We start from the raw sequence: 24,937 nt of genomic DNA on the forward strand, positions 1-24,937 counted from the left end.
GGCATAGACTTGTCGTTTGTAGTGTCCGTGGAGCTATCGGCCTGGGTTCTCGGGTTTCGACCCCTGCCTTTCTGAGCCTTGCGGCTCCGGGGCTGGGGTTCTTTCCCTTTCCCCTTCCCTCTCTTCCTCCCTTTGGCCTCCCTAAAACCGTCACCCTGATTTCCAGGCTGGGTGGCTGGGACCGCGGGTTCGGTCACCCCTTTTTCGCGCTGCTCCTCTCCCTCCAAACTTTCAGAGTCGGCCTCCTGGGATGAACTTGATAGGTCCATCACCAGTTTAGCCTAGTCGGAGTCTGAGTTGCTGGCTTGCTTGGGGGAGGGTTGGACTTTTGTTGGCGCCTTTCGCCGAGTCCAGTTCTTTTCCCCAACGTTCCTTCCCTGGGCGGCCGTTCCTTTGCTCGGGTCTGCAGGACTGGGTCCCTCTTTCCCGGCGTCTGGCAGTACGACCACTAGGTTAGGTAGGATGGGGTGGATTGCATTGGGGGAGAGGTGCTTTCCGTGTTGTGTTTAGCCCCTTGGGCCACCGGGCCGGTCGGCGCGCCGCCCCCAGGTTTCGCCAGGTCGGTCTCTGGCTCTGCTGTATAGCGTTCCGCGCGGGCCGGCACTGGTTGGACTGGTAGGTGCGAGCTTAAGCTCCGGTTAGCTGTCAAGAGGGTGTTAGAGTTAGTGTCAGTGCTAAGAATGCCTGTCATGTGTAGGATGTAGTGTTTCGTGAGTGAAACACTATCTGTCACGTTAATTCCCTGCTCTACAGGGTCAGTGTCCGGAGCGAGGGTCGTCTGTGACCGGTTGGGGCCGCGCGTGACAAGGCTACCTATGCCAGCCTTAAGAAAGGCTGGCTGAGCATTCCTGCCAGCAGCCGTTGCTGTGGGGCTGCCTTCAAACTGTAGCCATGGATATGTGGTGTTGAAGTTGAGGCGCTGTGAGTACAGCGTCGCCACAGTCGAGTAGAGACGTGAGGGGGTCTCTTTCTCCGCCGTAGGTTTGGAGCCAGCCGGTTGGTCGGAGCGCTGTGACAACAGTGCCTCTTCCCTCTCGGTCTCTGGACTTTCTGGTTGCTCGGCGATTGTATCTGTAATGGTCCCAGGCTCATCGACAAATTGCTCTTACCGATGCGATTTATTGCTCTTTTGGGAATTGCGAGCCTGGTTCCGTGTGTGTTGGCGTGGAGACACTCCAATACGAGCTAGTGGGCGCGGGATTATCCGTTGTTAGGCGGGTCCCTGGTCCACAGATTTCCTATCTAACCCTAGGTACCGAGAAGCGATAACCGGTTGGGGCAGGTAGTGTAGTCTCTCGAAGTCTGGAAGGTCTCGGTGAGAGGAGAGGGACAGCGGAGCGATAGGCACGTATGTCCTCTCGCTAGCGCAGTCGAACTCGTCCTGACGACCGAGTATGTGGGGTAAGCCTTTATACCACTGGCGAAAGTTCAGGAAAGAAGTACACAAAACATCGAGAAACATCGGAGAGTGACGCAACGGGTGACGTAATCCAATGGAGACTCAGTGTGTAGTGAGCAATTCAGCAGGACGGACGCACGGCAAGGCGGCAGTGAAGGTCCAAGGCCGGTTAGATGAGTAAAGTAGCGGCGAGTATATGAAGATAAGTGGAGTTCCAGATGACGGCAGCAGAAAATAGGGGAGTGATCGTTACATATTCCCCCGGCGGCCAGGAATCCGAAGGATTCCGGGAGTGAAGAGTCAAGATGGATCCGACGAATGGCGACGGTCGAAGAGGAAGGAAGAGAAAGAGGAGCTGGAATGAAAGCAGACTCGGCAAGAAACAAAGTTTATATAAGCAAATAGTAAAAGCTGAAGGAAGGAAGGGGGGAGGGTGTCGAAAAAGGAGAAATACAATAAACAAACACAATATGATCTAGGGTAAAAATATTGTCCCATTCACATGCATAATATATATATATATATATATATATATATATATATAAAACAAAAGAAGGGGAACATTCCCTTATGTTCACCAAGATGGGAGAGTCCAGTTGACCCGGGTGGGGTTGAAGGGTCACTGGGTAGAGCAAAAGAGAAAAGAAAAAGAAAGAAATTACTGAAAATATTGTTTCAACTGCAAAACATGGGCCTTTTTAACAATGGAAGGATCATTTGCATCCTGTAATAAAACAGAAACTGGAGTAGAAAAGCGAATGATTGAAAAAGGGTCTGTCCAACGAGTACAAAGTTTAGCAGGTATGTGATCACTCGCGGAACTTTGAGGATGGTTCTTTAGCAGTACTTTATCTAAAAGTTTAAATTTTCAGGGACGGTGCCCACGGTCGTGAACCCGTCGATGGATCTCCCGTGCCTGGTGTAATTTAGTTAATGCCCTTTTCCACTCCACATGAGTGACTTGACTTGGGGGGGGGGATTGCAAAGAAGGTAGATCCCAAGTTAAATCTAAAGGAGGTTGCAAATCTCTACCCAAAAACAATTTAGCCGTGGAGAAAAGAGGTGGAGTCATTTATGGCAGATTTAAGTGCTAACGCAAAGGCAGGTAACTCAAAATCCCAATGGCGTTGATCTTCAGAATGAAAGATGGACAATAGAACTTTCAAATTTCTATGATATCGTTCGACAAGATTGGCTTGAGGGTGGTAGGGGGAGGTAAAGACCTTTTTAATACCATTGGCAAAGCAAAAGTTATAAAAGGATTGTGATGTAGAAACGGTAGCGTTATCAGAAACTAGGTACTTCGGTAGACCAATAATAGGGAATATTTGGTCATTCAAAAGCCGAATAATAGTTTGAGCAGAAAGTGTACGCAACAGGCGCAAAATTAAAAATTTAGAGAAACCATCAGGAAGAGTAACGATATACGCATTGTCTTGGGAGGATTTAGTGATAGGTCCAACAACATCAATATAATACCTCTCAGCAGGGTAAGTAGAAGGTGTGGCGGAATGAGAACCAAAGGACAGTGTGTTCTGGGGTTTGTGTTTTTGGCATGAAGTGCAAGATTTGACCCAGTTGAAGACATCCTTACGCATATTGGGCCAAAAGAATTGAGATGCCAACCGAGAATAAGTTTTAGTGCGCCCAAAGTGTCCCCCTGTAGGAGACCCATGATAATACTGGAACAGCATCGAACGTAAAGAGGAAGGAATTGGAACTCTAGGGATCGATTTAGGAGTTGGTTTAAAAACCAGCAAATCATTATGGATCCGAAAAGGTCCTTCATAATTAGCAGCAGAAAGAGAAATCTTAATGTCTTTACAATAAGAATCAATAGATTGATGCTGATGACAGGAGTCAAAAGATAATGGAAAGTCAATAAGAGAAGAAATAGCGTTGATTTCATAAGTAGGAAGTTGATCTAAGGTTGAAGAGGATGATTGGTCAAAAAGGCGAGAAAGAGCATCAGCAACTGAATTTTGATAACCAGAAACAAATTTCACAGAAAACTTAAAACGGGAAAAGCGGAGCAGCCATCGACCGGTCTTGCCTATTTTTAGGGGCATTGTTCAATAGCCAGGATAAGGCCTGATTATCGGTTTGAACAAGAAATTGTCGATGGTCAAGGTATTCAGAAAAATGCTCAATAGTGAGGATTAACGCTAATGCTTCCCTTTCATAAACAGAATACCTACGTTCAGTAAGTGAAAGCAAGCGACTAAAATAAGTAATAGCAAGAAGTTTACCGTCTCGGTTTTGATTTATGAGTCCTCCAACAGCAACGTCAGAGGCGTCCGTAAAAACTTCAAAAGGTAAATCAAAGTCAGGTATTTGAAGAACAGGGGCTTTGGTTAAGGCAGATTTGAGAGAAAGAAATGCAGTTTGCTGCTGTTGTCCCCAGTGAAATTTCATGCCTTTCCGTTTAAGTAAGTTAAGTGGCTCAGATATGTGAGAATAGTGAGGGATAAATTTAATATAAAAACCAACCATACCTAAGAATGTTCGCAAGTGCTTCAAATTTTTAGGTGGAGGAATACGATCAACAGCAGAAAGATCCGGGTCAGCAGATGTGCCGTTATTCGACAGAGTATGCCCCAAAAATTTAATGGAATTTCGAGCTAAAATAATTTTAGAAGGATTGACGGTAAGATTAACAGAACGTAAATGAGAGAGTACTTCACGAAGATGTTTAATATGAGTGTCAAAATCAGGACTATAAATTAAAAGGTCATCCACATACGGAAATAGATACTGATATTTTATGTCTGAAAAAAGGTTGCCGACAAATCTTTGCATGATTTGTGAACCAAGGTTTAATCCGAAAGGTACTTTAGTGAATTGATACAGCCCCTTAGGTGTAATAAAAGCAGTATACTTAGAGCTACTATCATCTAAGGGTATCTGATTATAGGCAGAATTGAAATCTAAGAGGGAGAAATACTGTGCATTGGAAAAATACTGAAACGCAGTTTGAACATTAGGCATGGGGTAAGCATCGTAGAGGATCTTAGAATTCATTTTACGATAATCAATCACAAAACGAAAGGACCCGTCAGATTTATCAACAATGAACGCGGGAGAGGCATAGTCAGAAGTGGAAGGTACGATGGTATTATCGACCAGCATTTCATCTACATGTTGATTAAGAATTTTCATTCTGGGCGGACTTAAATGATACGGGGGAGATCAAACAGGAGTTGTATCAGTGAGATCAATATGAGCGTGAAAATTCAAAACAGTTCCAAGTTTAGAGGTTACAACATCAGCAAACTCAACTAACAAATTATCAAGTTGGCCAGACTGAGAACGGTTACAATACACATAGTCCTTACAAACAGAAGGAAGATGTGAAAGAGGAAAATCAGAAAAATTCACTAATGGAATCCTAATATCCGAAAGGGTGAAACGAGTAGAGGAAGAAAAGGAATCAAGTACCAAACCAGTATGACGAAAAAAACATATCCTAGAATTAATGGATATGATAAATTTTCTACAACATTAAAAGAATAAGGCCAGGAAAAATGTTGAATTTTTAAGTTGAGCCTGACTTGGCCAAAGGTCTGAAGTAGATTGTTTGATGCAGAAGTACAACGAAGAGAAGACTGAGAAATTTGGAGATGAGAAAAAATAGTCTGAAAAGATTGGAAAAATTCTAGACTAATTAAAGAAGTGGTTGGACCAGAATCTAAAAGTGCAATAGTAGGAATATTGTGGAGCAAGACTATAATATGGGAGGTCCTGGGTAATGAGCAAAAATATGAGAATCATATTTTAAGCTCGGTTTAGTGTAAGAAATAGTGGAATATCGAAGAGGTTGCCGAGTAATAGAGGTGGCGTGATGCAAAGAATGTATTTGAGTAGGCAGATTTGCCCCTTGAACTCGTCCACTGCCTACGGACGGGGGTTGGGTGCGTTTTCCGAAATGGGGGGAGGCACAATATTTAGCTATATGTCCTGTTCCTTTACAACGATAACATATAATAGGTTTTACTGACTGTAGCAGAACGAGATATTGGTAATGATAATGACGGCGGGGAGAGGTAATAGCAGAAGGTAAGCCTGGTGGTGGTACATGAGCATAGTAGTAAATATCTGCATACGAGTAAGTCGTATGGGCTTGTGCTGCTGTATACAATTGTAGCAAAGAGGTAGGAGGAGAATGTACATGAAGAAGTTGTCGGAAAGAAGGCACAGCATAAAATGTAACAATTGAGATTAAGTCCGATGGATTATTAGCGATATTAAGAACATCACTAAAAGTAAGAAGTGAGTCTAAATAATCGTGTACAGGTTCGTCAGTACGTTGATGACTGCGGACAAATTCCAAACTCAATGTATGACGTACCTCATAAGGTAGAATGTAATTATGAAGACATGTGCGAAATTGAGCCCAGTCCTGAAAATGTGCCATATTTTCAAGCCAAAAATTCGTTAAATGTCCAGTAGTTTTAGACGTTAATAAACTAACGAGTTGAGAAAATGGGGCAAGGTTAATTTTAAGAAATTTACGAAAAAAATAACCATATAGTTGAATTTCGAGGATTTGTATCTGTTAAAGGAGGCACTTGTGTTAATGACTGCTTAATAATCTCCAAATTTAATGAGGGCATGAGTGGATTTGAGGAAATAGGCGATGAGGTGAATGGCCTAGAAGATTCTGGCTGTAAATGATGAGTGGTAATTGGAAGTTTTGGTTTTAAATCTTGATTAAATAAATCTGAAGTGTTAGAATGCGAAGATGAACAAATAGTGGATGACGGTTCTGAGGGCGTAGTCTCATAAAAAAAATTAAATCCGCACAAGGTGAATTAGGTAGAGACCGGAAAACCGGGGTAAAATGAATAGTCATTAGAAGAATTTAATGGAAAATTATCGGAAAAAGTTGCCATGTTGAGAAAGAAAGTACGTAACAAAGAGTAAAAAACAATAGAAAGAAGATAACAATAAATCGGATGAGTTACTCTGCTACCATGTTATTACGTATTGGGTATGTAAAAAGATACAAACTTATTAATTCGTTGAGAACAAAGCAACGACGTAATAGTTGATTAAGCTTCTTTGACAAGACGTTCAAGGAGAAAAGGGCTGGGACCAATTTGAGGTCGGTGGACGTAATAAGAAGAAGAATGATAAAGGTTAATCAAAACAGTGTATTATATCTACAAGGAAATCAATCTCAAATTACAACTCAAATTTTTGTAACCTGGCACATAAAAGAAAACGTTCATCGTGAATGACGTACATCAGTATAGAATCCCTAGACCATTTACAAATTATAATGTGTAACTAATCAAATGAACATGATAACCTATAAGCCTCGGAGAATATTGACACAAATTTCCAAAAAAGGTGAACAAAGGGAGAAGAAAGGCACGGGAGGGCCAAAGACTGGAATCACAAAGTGGGAGTCGCTTGAGTATAAAAAGTTGCCAAGTGCAGGAACAGTTTATGTGATAAGTTGTACCGTCCAGGCCACAAGTTCAATCACTCACTAACTCTTGAGGTTGCATATTACTTGATGTTCATTTGTTAAGGAAAAATATCACTCATATAAAGCGTAAAAGAAAACCGGCCATAGCAATGAAGATAACTCCAAAAGCCATAGGAGAAGAATAAATACTCTGTTGCTCACCCAATACAGCAAAATAAAAGAAGTGGAGCTTCCCAGCAAATACTCGAAAGTCCTCAGACTACCCTCTAACCACACTTGGAGTCAGTGCTGGACTGACGACCGATTTTTTTTACGGGGGGCCCATGTAGCACGCTCCCCCGCCGTGACCATCGACTCAATCTACATGGCCTCCGACATGCTATTAGTTTCTAAGTAGAAAAGAGATAGCTGGGTAGAGTGGGAATTGATACAAGGAGTATCTGCCTGTTTCCATGTCAGACACGTTACCAGGTGAGATTGTGTTAGGTATATGGTGTTGAAGTGTGGTATTGAAGAGTCAGGGAAAACCACATGGGCAGAAAGAAGAAAGAGCCTACATGTAAAACCTGACTTCTTTTGATAGCACATGCAAGGATGTGGGCTGGAGATAGACCAGAGGTTGTGTTAGTTAGGATTATGTGTCATGCAAACATAACAATTTCCTTGCCATTTTCTGTTATTGTGGGGATCAGTCCTTCTTGTCACTGCCTGGTGCGGCTCGGGTCTGGTAGCGTCTGGGCTCTGGGCCACAGGTTTGTTCCATTGCCCAGCAGCCAGCAGTCCCTGGTGCCAAGTAAGGGGCTATCTTCTTCCGCCTGTCGATGTCCATCTATGCGGTGTTATTGGAACACACTTGTCTCTGCAACAATTTGTACATGTATACATTTAAAACGTTAGAGTGCGGGCCGCTCTCTTCCGCTCTCGTGCCCTGTAAAACAAGTACATCGTATAATTAAATGATATAATCAGGGGTGGGTTATCTGTCCAATCCCTTGTCGGTGGCACGGGGCGGGGGTGGAATGGGTCGTCACTTATTAAGGCTGAGTTGCCTTCGTCTTGATGCATTTCTTATCTCAATCCTCCCTCGCTTGATTACCGGTGGTGGCTAGGTCTGTAACATTACAAAAACATAACATAGCATAATAATAGTAGTATAGCTTAATCTAGGATATAGGTATGTACATATATACAGGTGCTGCAGTGTGGTGTGTGGGCGTAATGTTAAGTGGAGCGGTGTAATGGGTTGGTGTCAGCTTAAGAGCGAGGGCGGTTTTGGCACCCCGGTCTCCTAACCCTGTGCCTGAACAGAATGTGTTTCGGGGTATTTTGTGTATAGGTCGACGTCATAGCGTCCGATTCCACTGACAAGTGGGTTGACCTTACTACCCCATGACTTCTTGTACATTCGGAGTGTGTTGCCTTATCGAGCTGACTTTCGCAATAGAGCGTAGTTGGCGTATTGGCGTGTCGTACGGGAGTCTAGCCGCTGCTCGAATGCATTTGTTTTGTATTAGCTCCAGCTTATCCAGATTTGTCATAGCAGTGTAGCCCCAGGCGGGGCTGCGTACGTTATTATTGGCCTAATTAGGGCCTTGTACATGTTGATTGCTACTCTCTTGTTAATACAGTATGGGATAGAGCTGTGACAGTCGTGCGTGTGTTTTCCGCTGGATCTCTTTAATGTGATATAGCATGGTTAGTTTTCTATCTAGGACTACTCCTAGATATTTGACCTTGTCGTGCCATGCTATATCTCGATTGAATAGTTTGAGTGGTTTTATATTGGCTGGCCTGTGTGTGCGTATGTTCTTCCTAGTGAACATTGCAGCTTGGCATTTATCTACATTGACCTTGATACACCATTTGGTTAGCCAGGGCTCGAGGGTTCGCAGTGCTACTTGTAGTCTCTTTCGGGTGCATGCTAGCTGAAAGTGTTGTACTGTGATAGCAGTGTCATCCGCGTAGAGGTGCGTGGTAGTGAGTTCCGCTGTCGGCATGTCATTCGTAAATAGAATGAACAGGATTGGCCCCATTAGTGAACCTTGGGCTACGCCCGCCCTGATCGGTCGCGTGCTTGACAGTGTGTTATGAACGTCTACTTGGAACTCTCGGTCTTCCAGGTATGATTTAATTAATCTTATGTACCCTGGGTGGAATTCAAGGTCTATTATTTTCGCTAATAGGCCTTCGTGCCAGACTTTATCGAATGCCTCCTGGATATCAAGGAATACCGTGCCTGTGTCCCTCCGCTTGTTTAGTCCGATGGTCGCTTGTTCTAGGACCCGGGTAAGCAGTTGCGGGGCGGAGTGGCCGTTCCTGAAACCGAATTGTTCACTTCGAATGATTCCTCTTTCCTTGATATGTGCTATTAGCCTTTTCAGCAATATTTTCTCGAATACTTTGCTGAGGGCGTCTAGGAGACTGATAGGCCTGTAGTTATTAGGATTAGATTTGTCCTTGACTGGTTTGCCGAATACAAGGATTCTCGCCTTTTTCCACTGTTCCGGATAATACTGCAATTGAAACATTGCGTTGTATATTTTAGTGAGTAGTGCGGGGGCTTTTGGAGTTAGCTTTTGTAATATTATGTTCTGTATCTCGTCTGGGCCGGGTGCCTTCTTCGGGTTAAGGTGACCTATTATCCACTTAATTTCGTGGATATTAGTCTTCTTAACCTCGGGCTTAGGTGCGTTTGCTAGGAATTCCGCTACCTTGGCCTCTGTTTGCCTAATGAGGGCGGGGTCTGACGGTTCGTCATTGGGCGTAAAGGCCTCTTCCAGTGAGTCGGCTATCACCTCGGCTTTATCTTGGTTTTCGTATACTGGTCCGTTAGGTCCCTTAATTGTTGGGATCACGTGTGGTTCTCGCGTGAAATATCTCGCTAAGTTCCAAACCGGTCTGGTATTAGCGTCAAACGTACTCAGTTTGTTATTCCAGATCTGAGACCTATACTCCATTATTCCGGTTTCGATTTCGACCCTGAGTTCATTTTTACGTATCCGGTCTTCATCGCGGTGGTATCGGGCCCAGTTGCGCTTGTGTCTGTTGCGTTGGCGTATTAGATCTTTAATGTTGGCCGGTAATTCAATGTTAGTGTTTTTCCTAGGTTTGTGCACTGTAATGCTCGCAGTTGTGGCTGCCTGGATCGCATTTATGAGTGTTTTAGGGATTCATCCGTTTGGGCTGGGTTTACTGTTTGTATGTCCTCAGTCCCCTGTAGGAGTGAATCGAGTTTTCTTTCAAATTTACCCCATTTGGCTGCTTTATAGTTGAGTCGGCGCTTGGGGTTATTCTCATATTCCTCCGGGTTCGTTTCCAGTGTAAATATTACTGGTTGATGCCTCGACCCTAGGTCATGGTTTTTGGTGTGTTTTTGAGGAATATTTCGCAGTAGGGCTATGTCCAATAATTCGTCGACCTGTTCGTTTGGCTGACGACCGAGTACGTGGGGGAAGCCTTTATACCACTGGCGAAAGTTCAGGAAAGAAGTACACAAAACATCGAGAAACATCGGAGAGTGACGAACGGGTGACGTAATCCAGTGGAGACTCAGTGTGTAGTGAGCAATTCAGCAGGACGGACGCACGGCAAGGCGGCAGTGAAGGTCCAAGGCCGGTTAGATGAGTAAAGTAGCGGCGAGTATATGAAGATAAGTGGAGTTCCAGATGACGGTAGCCGAAAATAGGTGAGTGATCGTCACATTATTGATCGAAATTGTCAGGCATTTTTCTTAAATGTCCTGCTTTTTGCTATGCAATATCCTGCATTTGGAAATTTTCAGTTGGTAACCCTAGTCCCATGCCTGCAGTTGTGTGAAGAGTTGGTTTTCTGAGGGTTGTTTGCAGGAAAGGCTTGTCACATGACAATTAAGTTACAGTTAAACAAGATATACTTAGCAGTATCTGAACCCATATCCCCAGTAGAATGGAGATCCTTTCGGCTACGTGTAGATTACAAGTTAAATGCCACCTTAAGCAGGAAACAAACGACTTTAGATAATAAACTTACTTATGGTACTTAAAGGAAACTCAGCTGCAGTTACTAAAAAAGAACGTAATTGTTTTATTGTGTAAATTGTGGTTTGTGAACTTTCTTCAAGTTTCCTCATTTTTATAACACACATGTTTCTGTATGTAACACTTTGACTAGAGTAATCAGGATCCTGGTTTTTATTCTTTAGGCATGAGATAACGGCTGATGATGCCCATGCAATGGGCGAAACATGTCCCATTAAATTAGTATGACAAGATATAAATCTTAATTTTAAGAACCCTACTTGTATTGAATGTGTGGATCTCAATAAACATTTGTAACATTGTTGAATTAATGAAATTTTAACACGGACCAGTCATGAGAAATGCAACATGTAATGTCATAGCCAACCAGGTTCCCTATAAGTTAAACAAATACCTCAACCTAAAGGTAGAGGTCTGTAAAATAAGTCAATACACAGCTTATTTTAAAGAATGTCTACGACTAAAGTTGGTCCCTAGATTTTGAGACATGTTCAGAGGAAAGGCTTACCTGCTCCCAATTTAAGTAAAACCCAAAATAGAACCAATGAAATCTGGCTTAAGGACGAAATCAAAACATTCTTTCAAAAGAAGTCACAATTAAGTTTACAGTTAAACAAGATATACTTAGCAGTATCTCAACTCATATCCCCAGTAGAATGGAGTTCCTTTCTGCTATGTGTAGATTACAAGTTAAATGACACCTTAAGCAGGAAACAAACGACTTTAGATAATAAACTTGCTTATGGTACTTCAAGGAAACTCAGCTGCATTTACTCAAAAAGAACGTAGAAAAAATAAAAAGCATTCCACCTTTTACCAACTCACCAGCCATAGTCATAATATGAGAAACACAAACTTCTCAGAACAAGAAATTTACCCATTAATAAAGGAATACAGCATTATTGGCCCAGCACACGAAAAGAAAGGGACGTTATCAACACTACTATAGTGGAGGTTGAGTCGAATAAATTGAAACTCCCCTTAGATTTACAGAACGATACCAAGTTAAAAATAAAAACAAAATTACAGGCAGTGACTAAGGTGTTAAATAAAACTTCTGATTCCAACCACACAAATCTAATTCAAGGATTAAAAACCAAAACTAATTAAAATAACATCATAGTAAGTTAAGTGGACAAAGGAGGGACCACAATTTTATTAAACAGGAACGAATATATTACAAAAACTGAAAAATTTCTTGCGGGTGCGACATTTTCAATAGTAAACAAGGAACCTACAACCAGAATTTAACGAAATTTAAAAACACTAATAAAAATTCAGTTTTCTTATTCAATGAACAAGAGCAGCAAAGACTAATTCACATGAACCCTATTATCTCCATGGCCATATCCTTACCAAAATTACACAAAAAAACACACCCACGCGCATTGTCATGTTGAAATATGGCGTCTGCGGTGTCGTGTAGAAGGGGTATGGCTACGGTTCGCAGGATGTCATTCACGTACGTCAAACTGGTAACAGTTACCTGGACACGCTCCAACTGTGATTTGTTGTTGTACCCAATAACACCCCACACCATAAGGCCTTGAATGGGCGCTGTATGTCTTGTGCGAATGTAATCAGTGTGATGCCGCCTTCCTGTTTGCAGCGAACTAAAATGCGGCCATCATTTTCAAACAAACACAACCTGGATTCGTCCGAAAACACTATCTGCTGCCATTCCTGTCCCCGGTGACGTCGTTCCTCACACCATTGCAGTCCAGCATGTTACCGAGCTCGATAGCTGCAGTCGTTTAAGTGCGGCCGGTATCCAGTATTCGGGAGATAGTAGGTTCGAACCCCACCGTCGGCAGCCCTGAAGATGGTTTTCCGTGGTTTCCCATTTTCATACCAGGCAAATGATGGGGCTGGCTGTACCTTAATTAAGACCACGGCCACTTCCTTCCCACTCCTAGCCCTTTCCTGTCCCATCGTCGCCATAAGACATATCTGTGTCGGTGCGACGTAAAGCCAGTAGCAAAAGAAAAGTCCAGCATGTTCACGCACATTAGTCTAAGGTAGGCAGAGAAGTGGACAACGCGGCGACAACCAGATCGTAATAAACAGTGATGCACTGTCACTCCTGATAATTTGCGATATGTTGCACTGTTCCACTGTTGCGCCAGAGCCGAGGAGGACGTAGAAATATGCTGCAATGCCATTCCAATGAGGTGGCGATCTTCTCGGGTGGTGTGACCAGACCCATCTCGTCGTGTTCTACAGCCTTCTTTGAATGTTTACTCACCCGTTGCACAGCCGGCACATTTCTTCGCACACAATCAGCAATTTCTCGGATAGATCCATCACATTCATGCCAATAATGCGCCCTCTTTGAAACTCACACATTTGACAGTACTTTTCTTGCATTCGTCTGCGAGGCATCCTACACGTCTTCTCAAGTCACACTGATCCATTACCTTCGATCTATAGCAATACAATAGCCGCAGGAACAATTTAACAGTCGGTGGTGGTGCGCAGAGATACCGATGTGGACTTTTAACCCGAGGGTCCACATGGTTCAAATGCTAACCATTTCTTCAGGAGATACTAATGCACATTTCCTGTGAATGTGAACTTCCTATCTCTAGTCTTTCAAGGTGTTCACAAAATTTACCAACACCAATAAATAGATCGGAAGCTGCTTGCTTGTTCTTTTAAGGGGCCTAACATCGAAGGTCATCGGCCCTAGATCAAAAGCGATAAGGCTCTGTAGGAACACAAAGTAATAGAAAATATTGCATCAAGAAGGAAGTCTTCCTGAAGGGAAATTAATATTTTAAAAGGGCACTTACATTTTTATGATGGAATTTGATTCAGTCCTGGCTGGCTGTGTCTCACTATTGGTCCTTTTAGCACCCTTTAGCGTGTGTTGGGATCTCCCATTTTAGTAGCACATTCCGGAAGGAATATCCGCTGCAAGGTAAACCATGATGAAAGTAGAGATTTCTCTTGCAAGCAGCATGTTGATTCCCCTTGTTCCTTGTCTTGCAGTCTTCTTGTAACAGTAGGCTTCCTCACATACATACACACACGTCTCACACACACCGAAACTAAAACGGCACATTAATATGTGCTCCAACCATGCCTATTTAAATGTCAGTCGACACTTAACTTGCGGGTTCAGATGATTTATGCATACCACACGTGTTCTGGAATTAATGTTATAGTGGTTATATCTTGCAGAAGGCGAAATAGTGTTTCCTTTGTAAGACGTCACGGCTAATAAACATCGCTTGGCGTAGGATATCTTACAGAATTGTAGTGGGAACACACATTGAAATGAGAGATATAGCGGTTCAACCATTTAAATACAAGTTGAATTAGAAATGTAATATTAAAATCCTAGTTGATTACAAGCGGTACCGGTTTCTACCATTGTTCCGGGTCATCATCAGTCGATCACTTAAAATATGAAAAGCAGTGCACAGGAAAACAATACTTGATGTATAAATCTTTCACCGGTTGTGGATCATAAAACACTATAACACTTTAGGAATTACCACTATGTGTTGAAAGTTCCCAAAAACCTGAAGAATTCGAGGATCAATCACACAAATGAAGCCAGACGCAAGTTCTTGGAAAGCCGCAAAACATATGTGTTAACCGGCACTGTGCTTCTGGATGATTGTGAAATTCGATGACAATATAAATGGTTCAAGGAGCAAGCCTGCAAACGCTGCTAGACGTGAACTCGTACAATACTGTTTAATATACTCTGACTGAGCAAATGTCATGGGGTAGCGGAGCACTGATGCGAAGGTGTGTTGTCTACGCACCACACGCCCCCAGTGCCAGCGGCAGTTGTATAGGAGACCTTGTGAGCAGCGGCTGTGCATGTGAAATATGTAACGTGGAACGTCGTCGTGAGCTGACACCGTTCGAACGGGGTATGGTGGTCGGTGCCCGACGGATGGAAAGTGCGATTTCGGAAGTGGTGCGGGAATTCGGCTTCACACGATCAACCAAGTCCAGGGTGTATCGTGAATGGTTGAATGCGGATGTCACCGTCCACTACACACAAATGACCGGCCGTCCAGCCACCCTCGATGACCGTGACCGGCGACATCTGAGACGGATTGTCAATAGTGACAGACGGGCAACCGTGCAACAAATCACAGCTCAATTCAACACAGGCCGTGCTATACACGTCTCCCAGTGGACAATCCGTAGGAGCATGGGTCCTATGTGGTATGGGAGCCGGCGCCGCACACGGGTGCCACTGTTAACCCAATGTCATCGGGCAGAACGACGCGCATTTGTCGATTGTCACCAGGGATGGACACTGGAATAATGGCGTAACGTGATATGGACAGACGAATCACGATTTCAACTGCACCATGCTGATGGGAGGTAACGTATATGGCGCAGGCCACGTGAAGCGATGGATCCCGCCTGCCTCGAAGGTGTTGTCCATGGCGCTGGTGTCTCTGTTATGGTCTGGGATGCATTTTCCTCGTATGGAATGGGCCCCCTAGTTGTTCTGGAAGGGACTTCGCATGGTACGCGGTATGTTGAGCTGCTCGGAGACAATCTCCACCCATTTTTGGCCTTCCAGTGCCCAGACGGTTCTGCGGTGTTTCGAGATGATAACGCGCCGCCACATCGCTCCCACGTCGCGCGGGAATAGTTCCAGGAACATGCAGCGTAGGTTCAACGACTGCCATGGCCACCCAGGAGCCCCGATATGAACCCTGTCGAGCATATCTGGGATGTCCTGGAACGCAGGCTCCGTGTCATGGATCCTGCACCCACGAACAGACCAGCATTGGTGCCAGCTCTGCAAACGATTTGGTGTCAGCTGCGTTCAGAGGACTACCAGGGACTTGTCGACTCACTTCCACGGCTTCTCACTGCAGTTCGCAGGGCCAGAGGAGGCCCCGCATGCTATTAGGTGACTATCCCGTGGCATTTGCTAAGTCATTGTACTTGACGATAGAAATATATATTAATGTTAATAGAATATCGTATGTCAGATTCTTGAAGTTTGGAGATGCAGAACAGTTGATATAAGAAACAATTGTCAAAAGAAGAAAGTTAAAAAGCGGAATATTAGAACAGTTGAGAAACACATTTACACAGCGTTTGATTTATTTGAAGATAAGGGCTCAGGTAGTTCTTGAGGTGGCTTAAGGTTTAAATTTAAATGTTGTAATGATCTGAATCGTAAGTGATATTATAATACGCAGTTCAATGCGGAAAAGGGAAAGAGAGGAAATCAAAGATGTTAATAGAAGATAAATAGGTGTGGATCAGAATATAAATAATGACTAAATGAGGTAAAAGTATATATAGAGAGAGGTTGCTTTTGATAGGAGAGGATTAATAGAGCGGGAAGTGGAATGAAGAAAGAAGAAAGGACAGGATGTGATAGAAAAGTAAGGGAGGAGTAGTAGTTTAAGGTTGGTCACGTGGATAGGTTATTGGAGGTAGAAAACGTGGCTAGGAAATGTGTAATCCATGGAAAATCGAAATCGCGTTTAGAAATTTAGCATTTTTGAAAATGAGAAAGATGAAGTCTAATAGAATATTGTGTTATTCAGAAATGTGTTTAAATTGAAATTCGTGTTGAAGTATTGGTCAATGTGAATGAAACAATTTTCAGTTGTGTTTAGAAGGGGGCCTTTGTTAATAATTTTAAGTATTTCCTTGTCCCGTTCAATTTTGATGAAATTATGTTTAGAGTCTTGCATGTGTTGTTCTATTGCAGAGAATCTGTTATATTTTATGGTGTTGTCATGTTCGGAGTATCTGATAGTAAAGTTTCGTCCTGTCTGATCATTGTACGATGAGCTACAGTTGTTACATTAGAATCTGTATACTCCAGATTTAGAAAAAGCATCAGATTTATGTAATGAGTTACAGTTGTGTAATATATCACGATTTCTTCTATTGGTTCTAAAAGATATTTTCATGTTGATTGTTTTAAGAACGTTGGCGACTTTATAAACGTCTTGAGTGAAAGTGAATGCAGTGGCCACAGCATTTTCCATTTTCTGTTGAATTAGTAAAGTTAGTGTGTAGAAATCCTATGTATGGTGTGAAAGTCTCATTTTCAGTATAAATTGTTGTGTAGAACTTCAAATTGAAACTATCTGTAGATTTGTACAGTGCTTATGCAGTGTCATCCTACATTATTAACAGTTAACTTTTCTGAGATGCCCAGCTATCTTTCAGCTGTAAATTTTAATACTATAATTTGTTTTACGGTAAAATAATGATAATAATTAAATTTACTATTTGTTAATTGATAATTCAGCAAAGTTGCATTGAAATGTGTTCGATCCAACCCAATGTTTCCCCTTTGGAGATAAATTGAGACATGGGCGTTTCTCTCTGCCCAGATACCTTTTATCCGTGATTCCTGTTTACTAGTTTACTAGTTTTTTCTTACACTTCTCTTAGTATTAGCTTCCAAATATTCCATGGGATAATTCTGGACGTCAGTTTATCTTCAAACAAGTGTATACTTTGTTTCTTAATATGGATAGATCTGTGTTGATGTAGGTCAGTCTAAGTTCATAGAACTATTGTGATAAACCTATTTCTTGATTGTTGTCTCTTTTTCCTCTGTCCCTCAGTTTGAGAATTGGTTTGTTGTATCGTGTGGTACTGAATGTTCACATTGTCAACAATTGTCACTTGAAATGAATTGTTTTCGAGTGTTTTACTCTAATTGAAGAATCATGTCTTAGGCAGTTTTTCTGAGTAGGGTTCTTTTCTGGGGTTACTTGGGAAGTTTCTCATACGTGCGAAGCATTATGTCTGTCTGCATCATACACTCCACAACAACTGTCTACCCTTATCTTCCCTGAAACACGGCAGCAGCTCTTCAGTTTGAACTGCGCACCCGGAAGGAACAATTTAACCCAATTTTCTCAAAAAGAATAATTTTCCCTGCCAGTCTGATTGAACCATTGTTCTTAACATACACAAAGAGCATCCTTGAGTTTTTGTCGGTATAGTTCCGATAAACACTGCACACTACTGAACTCAAAGGAACAAAAAAGAACTGTTTTCCAGCTGACCAAAATTGACACAAGTATTGAGCACTCTGTGTGCATTAGAGGCAAAGATGACCAGTGATTACAGGACAGACAAGAAATCCTCAAACATTGGCTACAATATTTGTAGAGATTTCCTGCATTGAATTCTATCATACCGGGCGAGTTGGTCATGCGGTTTGGAGCGCGCGGCTGTGAGCTCGCATCCGGAAGATAGTGGGTTCGAATCCCACTGTCGGCAGCCCTGCAGATGGTTTTCCGTGTTTTCCCATTTTGATACCAGGTAAATGCTGGGGCTGTACCTTAAATAAGGCCATGGCCACTTCTTTCCAGATCCTAGGTCATTCCTATCCCATCGTCGCCATACGACCGATCTGTATCGGTGCGACGTAAACCACTAGCAAAAAAATTCCATCACCCTATTCCAGATGGTGAGTCCCATCTTATGCATTCCATCAAAGGAAGTCGACAGTGCCATTAGGAGTATAAAGAACCAAAAAGTGCCAGGACCAAATGACCTTCCAGCAAACTTCTGGAAGTTGTAGCAATTTAAAAAACACATTATCAACTGGCTGACAAGCCTGTTCAGTGCCAGAGTTGACTCTGGCTCTGTTCCCAGTCATTGGGCTACAAACATCCTTGTGCCTATTTTAGGCAAAATGACAATCCAGCTGATGTGCAAATTACCGTCAAATTGGCCCCCAATTGTACCTGAGGAGATCTTTGAGAATATCCTTCATTATTGACTGGTTGAAATCGTCGGCATTATAGCTAAAGAGTGCATCTTCATTAAGGGTGCTGGAATAACTTATCCAAATTTCACTGCCAGAATGCCAATTGAAAAGCACTGAAAGCATCATCAGGCAGTGTACATTGCCTTCCTTGATCTCGGAATGACTTTTGACTGTGTTCCAAACCATGTGATCTGGTCTGCAGTCGTGACCATGGTATACCAGAAATGCGTATAATTTGGATCAAAATGCTATACACGAACACCAGAGGTTGTGTTTGTTGCGCTGTCAACGTCTCGGAGAGCTTCTCAGTGAAAGTTGGTGTGCACACCAATGTACCAGTCTGTCCCCATTGCCCATTGTCCTCAGCATGGTAACCACCACATGGGACCTGCAAAGGAGTGTTTCTAAGACTCCCTTATATGAAGGTGATGTCGCACTTGCTGATAGACCCAGAATGGGACTGCAGCATCAAGGTGAAGATCGGTATACCTGTTTCATACAATACAACTTCTGAATGAACAAAAAGAAGAGTGAATACCTGGAGTCATCCGAACCAGCTAATGGCTCCATCCAAGTTGATTCAGGTTCTTACCTACAGACTGATATTGTGGTAGTTGTTGAAGCGCGAATTATGGTAAAGTCAGCATGGATAAGATGAAGGGAAGTCACACTCTGTGACTGAATGATGTCACGAAATCTGAAGTCCAGAATGTACTGCATGGTACTACATCTTGTTTCTGTGTACGGTGTTGAATATTGACTGAGAAGGGTATCGAGTAGCAATTATACAACATGGGAATGTATATACTCCGTTAGTCCGTGGGGATTGCAGTCCTGCATCACGTGAAAAAAACACCGTTCACCAGCAAGTGGGCATCGCACCCGTCACTCGTGAGGCATAGATTATGTCATCAATGGTATTGTTAAGTCCTTTTTCAGTGGCTGTCACATTTGCCCCAATCGTTTGGAATGACTTTGCAATGTCCACATGGATTTACAATATAAAACAAACATTGAAAATAAGATACAAAAATTTAAATCTAGAAATTCTGCTTGGATTGGTAAAATTTCTGGGTGTATACGAAAGTCAGTTCGTTTTGATATAGAACCAAATCTGTAGTGCTTAATTGATTTGTGTGTGTATGAAGCAGCTATACTGGATGAATGAAGAATTAGTATGGTTGCATCCTGTGTATAAAGAAAATGTGATAAACTTATAAGCCAGTAATTACACACTAGTCATCTTGACTGGTGTTGCATGCAAGCTCTTGGAATGCATTCTGTCTGATTATACACATTTACGAAATTAATAACTGGTTCAATAGAAAGTAGTTCAGGTTTAGGAAATATTATTCCACTGAAGCTCACCCTGTATATTCCAGCAAGATATATTAGGTTCAGGAGGTCAAATGTATCACGATTGACATATCTAAGGCTTTCGATAGGATAGACCTTGGAAGACTATTGACAAAAATTAATGCAGTCGTGCTAGATAAAATAGTGACTAAATGGGTGGCTATAAGGACGTGGCTAAATTATTAAAGTAAACATTAAGAAATCGAGAATTGAACACATAAGATGTTACCAATATTTAAGTTTATGACTTTAGTACTTGTTATGCATCCTCTTAGCTTTAATGTGTCACTTGATATGACAGGGGATACCCTGAATCGGTATCTTACACTGACACTTGAAATCGTCATCATGAAACCAGATCTTGAAGACGATTTTTGTTGTTATATTTATTTTTCATTGCTGTTGCCCTAAGATTTTCTATGGCGTTCGTATCTGAACTGTTTCTGGGCCAATCTAGCACCTTTACATTGTTTTCCTTTACAAATTCCATTACTTTTCTTTCACTTTGTGGCAAGGGGCCCCATCTTGCACAAAAAGAAATTCACTTTGGCCAAACCACTCTTGCACCTGAGGTAGCAGACGGGTTCTTAATACTATACTGTTCACATCTCATAATTCCTTTCACAATATATAATCGTCCACAGCGATACCAAGAAAACACACTCCAGACTATAACTGAAGGTGGATGCTTCACTCTCCGCTTCACACAATCTGACATACTAACATTTCTTCTGATATATTGACTTGCCTTTTCCTTGACAGTAAATATTGATTTGTCACTAAAGTAAACCTGAAATAAATAAAAGCAAATAAACCTAGCATTAAATGCAGTAATCTACACAGTTCCAAAGAGAAATTTCATACATTTAATGTACTGTATGGTTACATCAGTTAGATCGGGTTAAAATGGAATAATGAATGATTATTTAGGAATTACAGTTATTGTCATGGACTTGCCTTTTCCAGTCACCAGCTGACCAATTCTGGATATTCTTGCCCCACTGGAACCTTTTTGGAGTCATAGCAGGGGTAATCTTTGCTCTTCTTCAAGGTCTTCTTGCTTTCATTCCAGCATTAAACAGCTCTCATCTCACAGTGCTGGCTGATACAAATGACCCATACTCTTCTAATACTCTAACCAGTAGCCTTGCAATTGTTTACTGATGAATTAATCAGTTTTCACTTACTCCTTGGGGTTAGTTTCTTCTTTTGCCCACAGTTTCCAACACATTGTTGATATTTTGTCTTCCTCTTGTCTTCACATTTTTAAAATTCTACTAACAGATTGCTGTGATATCTAAAAGCTATCTCTTGCTATGAATAATATTTCTCAAAAAGTAGCTAACTGACATTTCCTATCTTTCTTGGCGATAGGTCCTTTTGTCTCCCAATAATCTCAATATTTGACAGTTTTCTAGAACCACTCTTAAAAAAATATCAACTCAGCTCGTGAATAGTATCAATAATGCACGTATCTTACAGAATGCACGGTATTAACAATAGGTCATGTTATTTACTTCCATACAGCAACAATATGCAGATATAGACGATAACCAACAGAACATGTGCACTAACAAAATGACACAGAACTATCTCAATAATGAAATTACATTGTGATTCTCACTGTACCAACTATATTAAAAATACATTATTGAGGACAGGGATATCCCAAGGGGTAACTTTACCACCAAAAATGTCAAGGATTAGCCTGTAAAGGTTGATAATTTACAGAAATGTAGAAATATATCTTTTTACCTAAATAATTAGGCTACATCTGGTGTATTTCTAGAAAGTAGAACTTAGAGCTTTAGAGTAGGTAAAGATTTATTTGATCCTGTAACAGTTATGGGATTGGGTCCGACAACACAGTATTATGAGAACTTTATTTCCTGATATTTCCTGATATATATAAACAATATGAATAATGAACTTTAATCAGGCTCTTTGTAGTAAATAAGTTTCAGGATTGTGAGTGACTGCAAAAAGACCTTGACAATATTGTAAGATGGACATCGGACAATGTTATGATGGTAAACGTGGTGAAAAGCCAGGTTGTGTGTTTCAAAAATAGGAGGAGTCCTCTCTGGCTTAATTATTGTGTTGATGGGGTGAAAGTTCCTCATGGGGATGTATGTAAGTACCTAGGTATTCAGAATAAGGATAGATATCCATTGTGGTAATGACATAACGAGGATTGAAAATAAAATTTACAGATATCTTATTATGATTATGAAGTTATTTAGAGGTTGTAAAAGGGAGGGCATATAAATCTCCAGCAGGGCCACAATGAGAGAATGAGATCATCACCAGTATTACTTGATTAGAGAATATGAAATAATGTACAGAAACACCTCCGATTCTTGTGGATAATTTCTAGCAAAAGAGTTATGTTATAGAGATTTTGCAAAGTTTTGGCTGGGAAGACTTGGATAAAAGAGACAAGCTGTTTTATTAAGCAGTATATTCTGAGATGTCATTGGAAAGATGGCTTGGAATGACATTAGTTGATGAATAAATTTCAGTCATGTTCTTTAAATGTGGGAAAGGTCACATCATGAAGATAAGTTGGAATTCAAAGGGAAAAATTTGGCAAAAGTTTATTTACAGGATGATGATTTAGTGATTGACATAATTTACCAAGGGAGTTGTTTCATACATGTCCACAATATTTTTCTACCTAAACAACGGACAGCCTTAAATGCAGTTGATTGATTGATTGATTGATTGATTGATTGATTGATTGATTGATTGATTGATTGATTGATTGATTTTTTATCTTAATGTGATGTACAGAAAGGGCTGATGGATGTTTCTATGGTTATGATTTAAGCATTGTCTACTTGTTGCGGAAGTGGTAGGAATAATGTGGGATTATTTGATATTACAGTGAAGTGTTTTCGGAGAGAAAGTATATTGGAACATGGAAATGAGGAAAGAGGTGACAAGTCAAGTCATGTATAGAAAGTTGGGAACAGGGAAATATGAATATAAGAGGATAAGGGAAATAGCTAGTCATTGTGGAAATAGGGATCAACAGAAAGAGAAAGAGAAGGAAGGAATGGTATTGGGTAATGATTTGGAGTATTTATTATGATTATCATTATTTATTTTCCTTAAATCGTACATGTATACAATTACGGAAGTGCCTCCATATGTACATATACTCTGTTGAATATTCATAAATATGTAGGCAATTTTAAATTTTCATATTTACAAACTTTCCTCCTTTTCTATTGTTACATTGTCTACTGCTATCCTACAGTGTGTTCCTTTCCATGTTCTTACCTTCCTTATCAATTTTCTGAAAAGCAGAGGCAGAAGGGTCTCAGGTTGAATTTAACAGGTCATTATGTAAGTTAGGTTCCAAAAAGGGTAAACAAATACAATAAATAAATGAAATGTAAATTTTTATCTAATAGTAGTTTTATAGTATTATTTGAATGTATTCCACATGTATATGAGTTGATTATGTTTGCAAACACAGAAGATACTATGAGCAGAATTTTGTAAATAATGTAATTCTTTTAAGGATGAGCTGTGTGTTTTGTAGAAGAAAATTAGTGTGAATTGTATAATACTGTGTTTTGGGAAACTGTCTTCTTCTCTGTTCATTTAAGATTTGGCACTTGGTAATAATGTATTTTGTGTACCATTTTCCACCAAGGTAGGCAGCTCTTTTGTATTTAAGATGATTTTAATTTGATTGTTCCTTTCCATTCTTATATTTTTAAATGGGAGATAAATAATTTGTACTCTTCTTGTGCCGCTATGAAATTTATTTCCTCAGCTGTTCCTTGTTTCGGCATATTCCCTTACTTCTTTATTCTACTTTTGTTCCGTTTTACTTATAGCTGTCCGAAGGTATTAAGGAGGAAATTTTCATAGAAGAACATGCTGATGATCAGCTGTTGCCATACATCAAGGAAGAAACAAAGTACGTACACTACAAATCCTATACAGTACGTGATAGGTTGTACATATTCACGGTTGTGTTCAGTAGTAGTTGGCTTATCTCCAAAATTGGCCATTTTCATCGTTTTAATCCTTTCTTTACAAGGTTACATTTAAACACTAATACCTAAAATTTCTATTGGTTGAAATTATCTACAATTTTCAGCAAATCTAAGATCATATTTATGTTCCATCATGTAGTTTTATTGAATCTCTGGTAAAGCTAGATATTTTTGATGTGTATTTTTTTACAATACTTTTAAGCAACCATGAAAAATCTGTTCGTTCTTTCACTGTCACTGTATCATTTGTCCATCACATTCTTATCATCTGAAATGTCATTTACAGTTATTACCTCCAGATATTCTCAGTAATTTTATACGTTCGTACCAACATTGAAACGCAGAAAAATTCATGTTTGTAGATTATAAACTAAATCTACATATTCAAAATTGTTATGTTTTATGTACATTACAAACAATGTAATATTTCAAACGAACATAATTAGGTTCATTAACAAGATAATGATGGCTGAGTTTGATAGTTCACTAACTCAAAAATTATTTTCAAGTTATTTATTTGGTTAGATTCTTTATATTTACAATTTTTCTGCTCTCTTGTGTGTTAAGTCAGATTCCTCCATTTGTGAACACCAAAGCAAATAATGTGTTGTAGAAATGAAACGTTCAGATCAGTAGTGCTACATCTTAGATATCATAGTTATCAAATAAAACTTCCACATTGTTGTAAGTGTACAAAATATATCGTGATATTGCATTTATATTTGTTCCAGTGTTTTGGTTACACTTGATGATTGTTGCCAATTCTTACTATTCATTTTAGTGCTCATTGACAGTCACATGCTTGTGGTCTGTTGATTGCAAACACATTTACACAATTAGTATGAACTAATAAAATGGACACCTACAGCTGAGGCTTTAAATTTGTGCAGGTTAACGAACGAAGTTCAGAATTCTTCAAGGAAGTAAATTTATTATCTCGTAAAAGTAGGTAAATAATAATGTAATGATATAATATTATTTCAA

The 24,937-nt window shown here is 40.7% G+C and overlaps 1 long non-coding RNA gene across 1 annotated transcript in view; it reads left to right on the forward strand.

The window, feature by feature from the left end:
- The window catches only part of LOC136886241 (uncharacterized), a 42,349-nt gene extending 18,475 nt beyond the window's left edge, over nt 1-23,874 (forward strand). Inside the window, exon 3 of the long non-coding RNA XR_010861745.1 lies at nt 23,792-23,874. This is a non-coding gene — a long non-coding RNA (uncharacterized lncRNA). The remainder of the gene's footprint in view (nt 1-23,791) is intronic.
- Nucleotides 23,875-24,937: the final 1,063 nt, after the last annotated feature.

This window comes from Anabrus simplex, chromosome X (genome assembly GCF_040414725.1).
Source record: "Anabrus simplex isolate iqAnaSimp1 chromosome X, ASM4041472v1, whole genome shotgun sequence".
NCBI classification, from domain to species: Eukaryota; Metazoa; Arthropoda; class Insecta; order Orthoptera; family Tettigoniidae; genus Anabrus; species Anabrus simplex.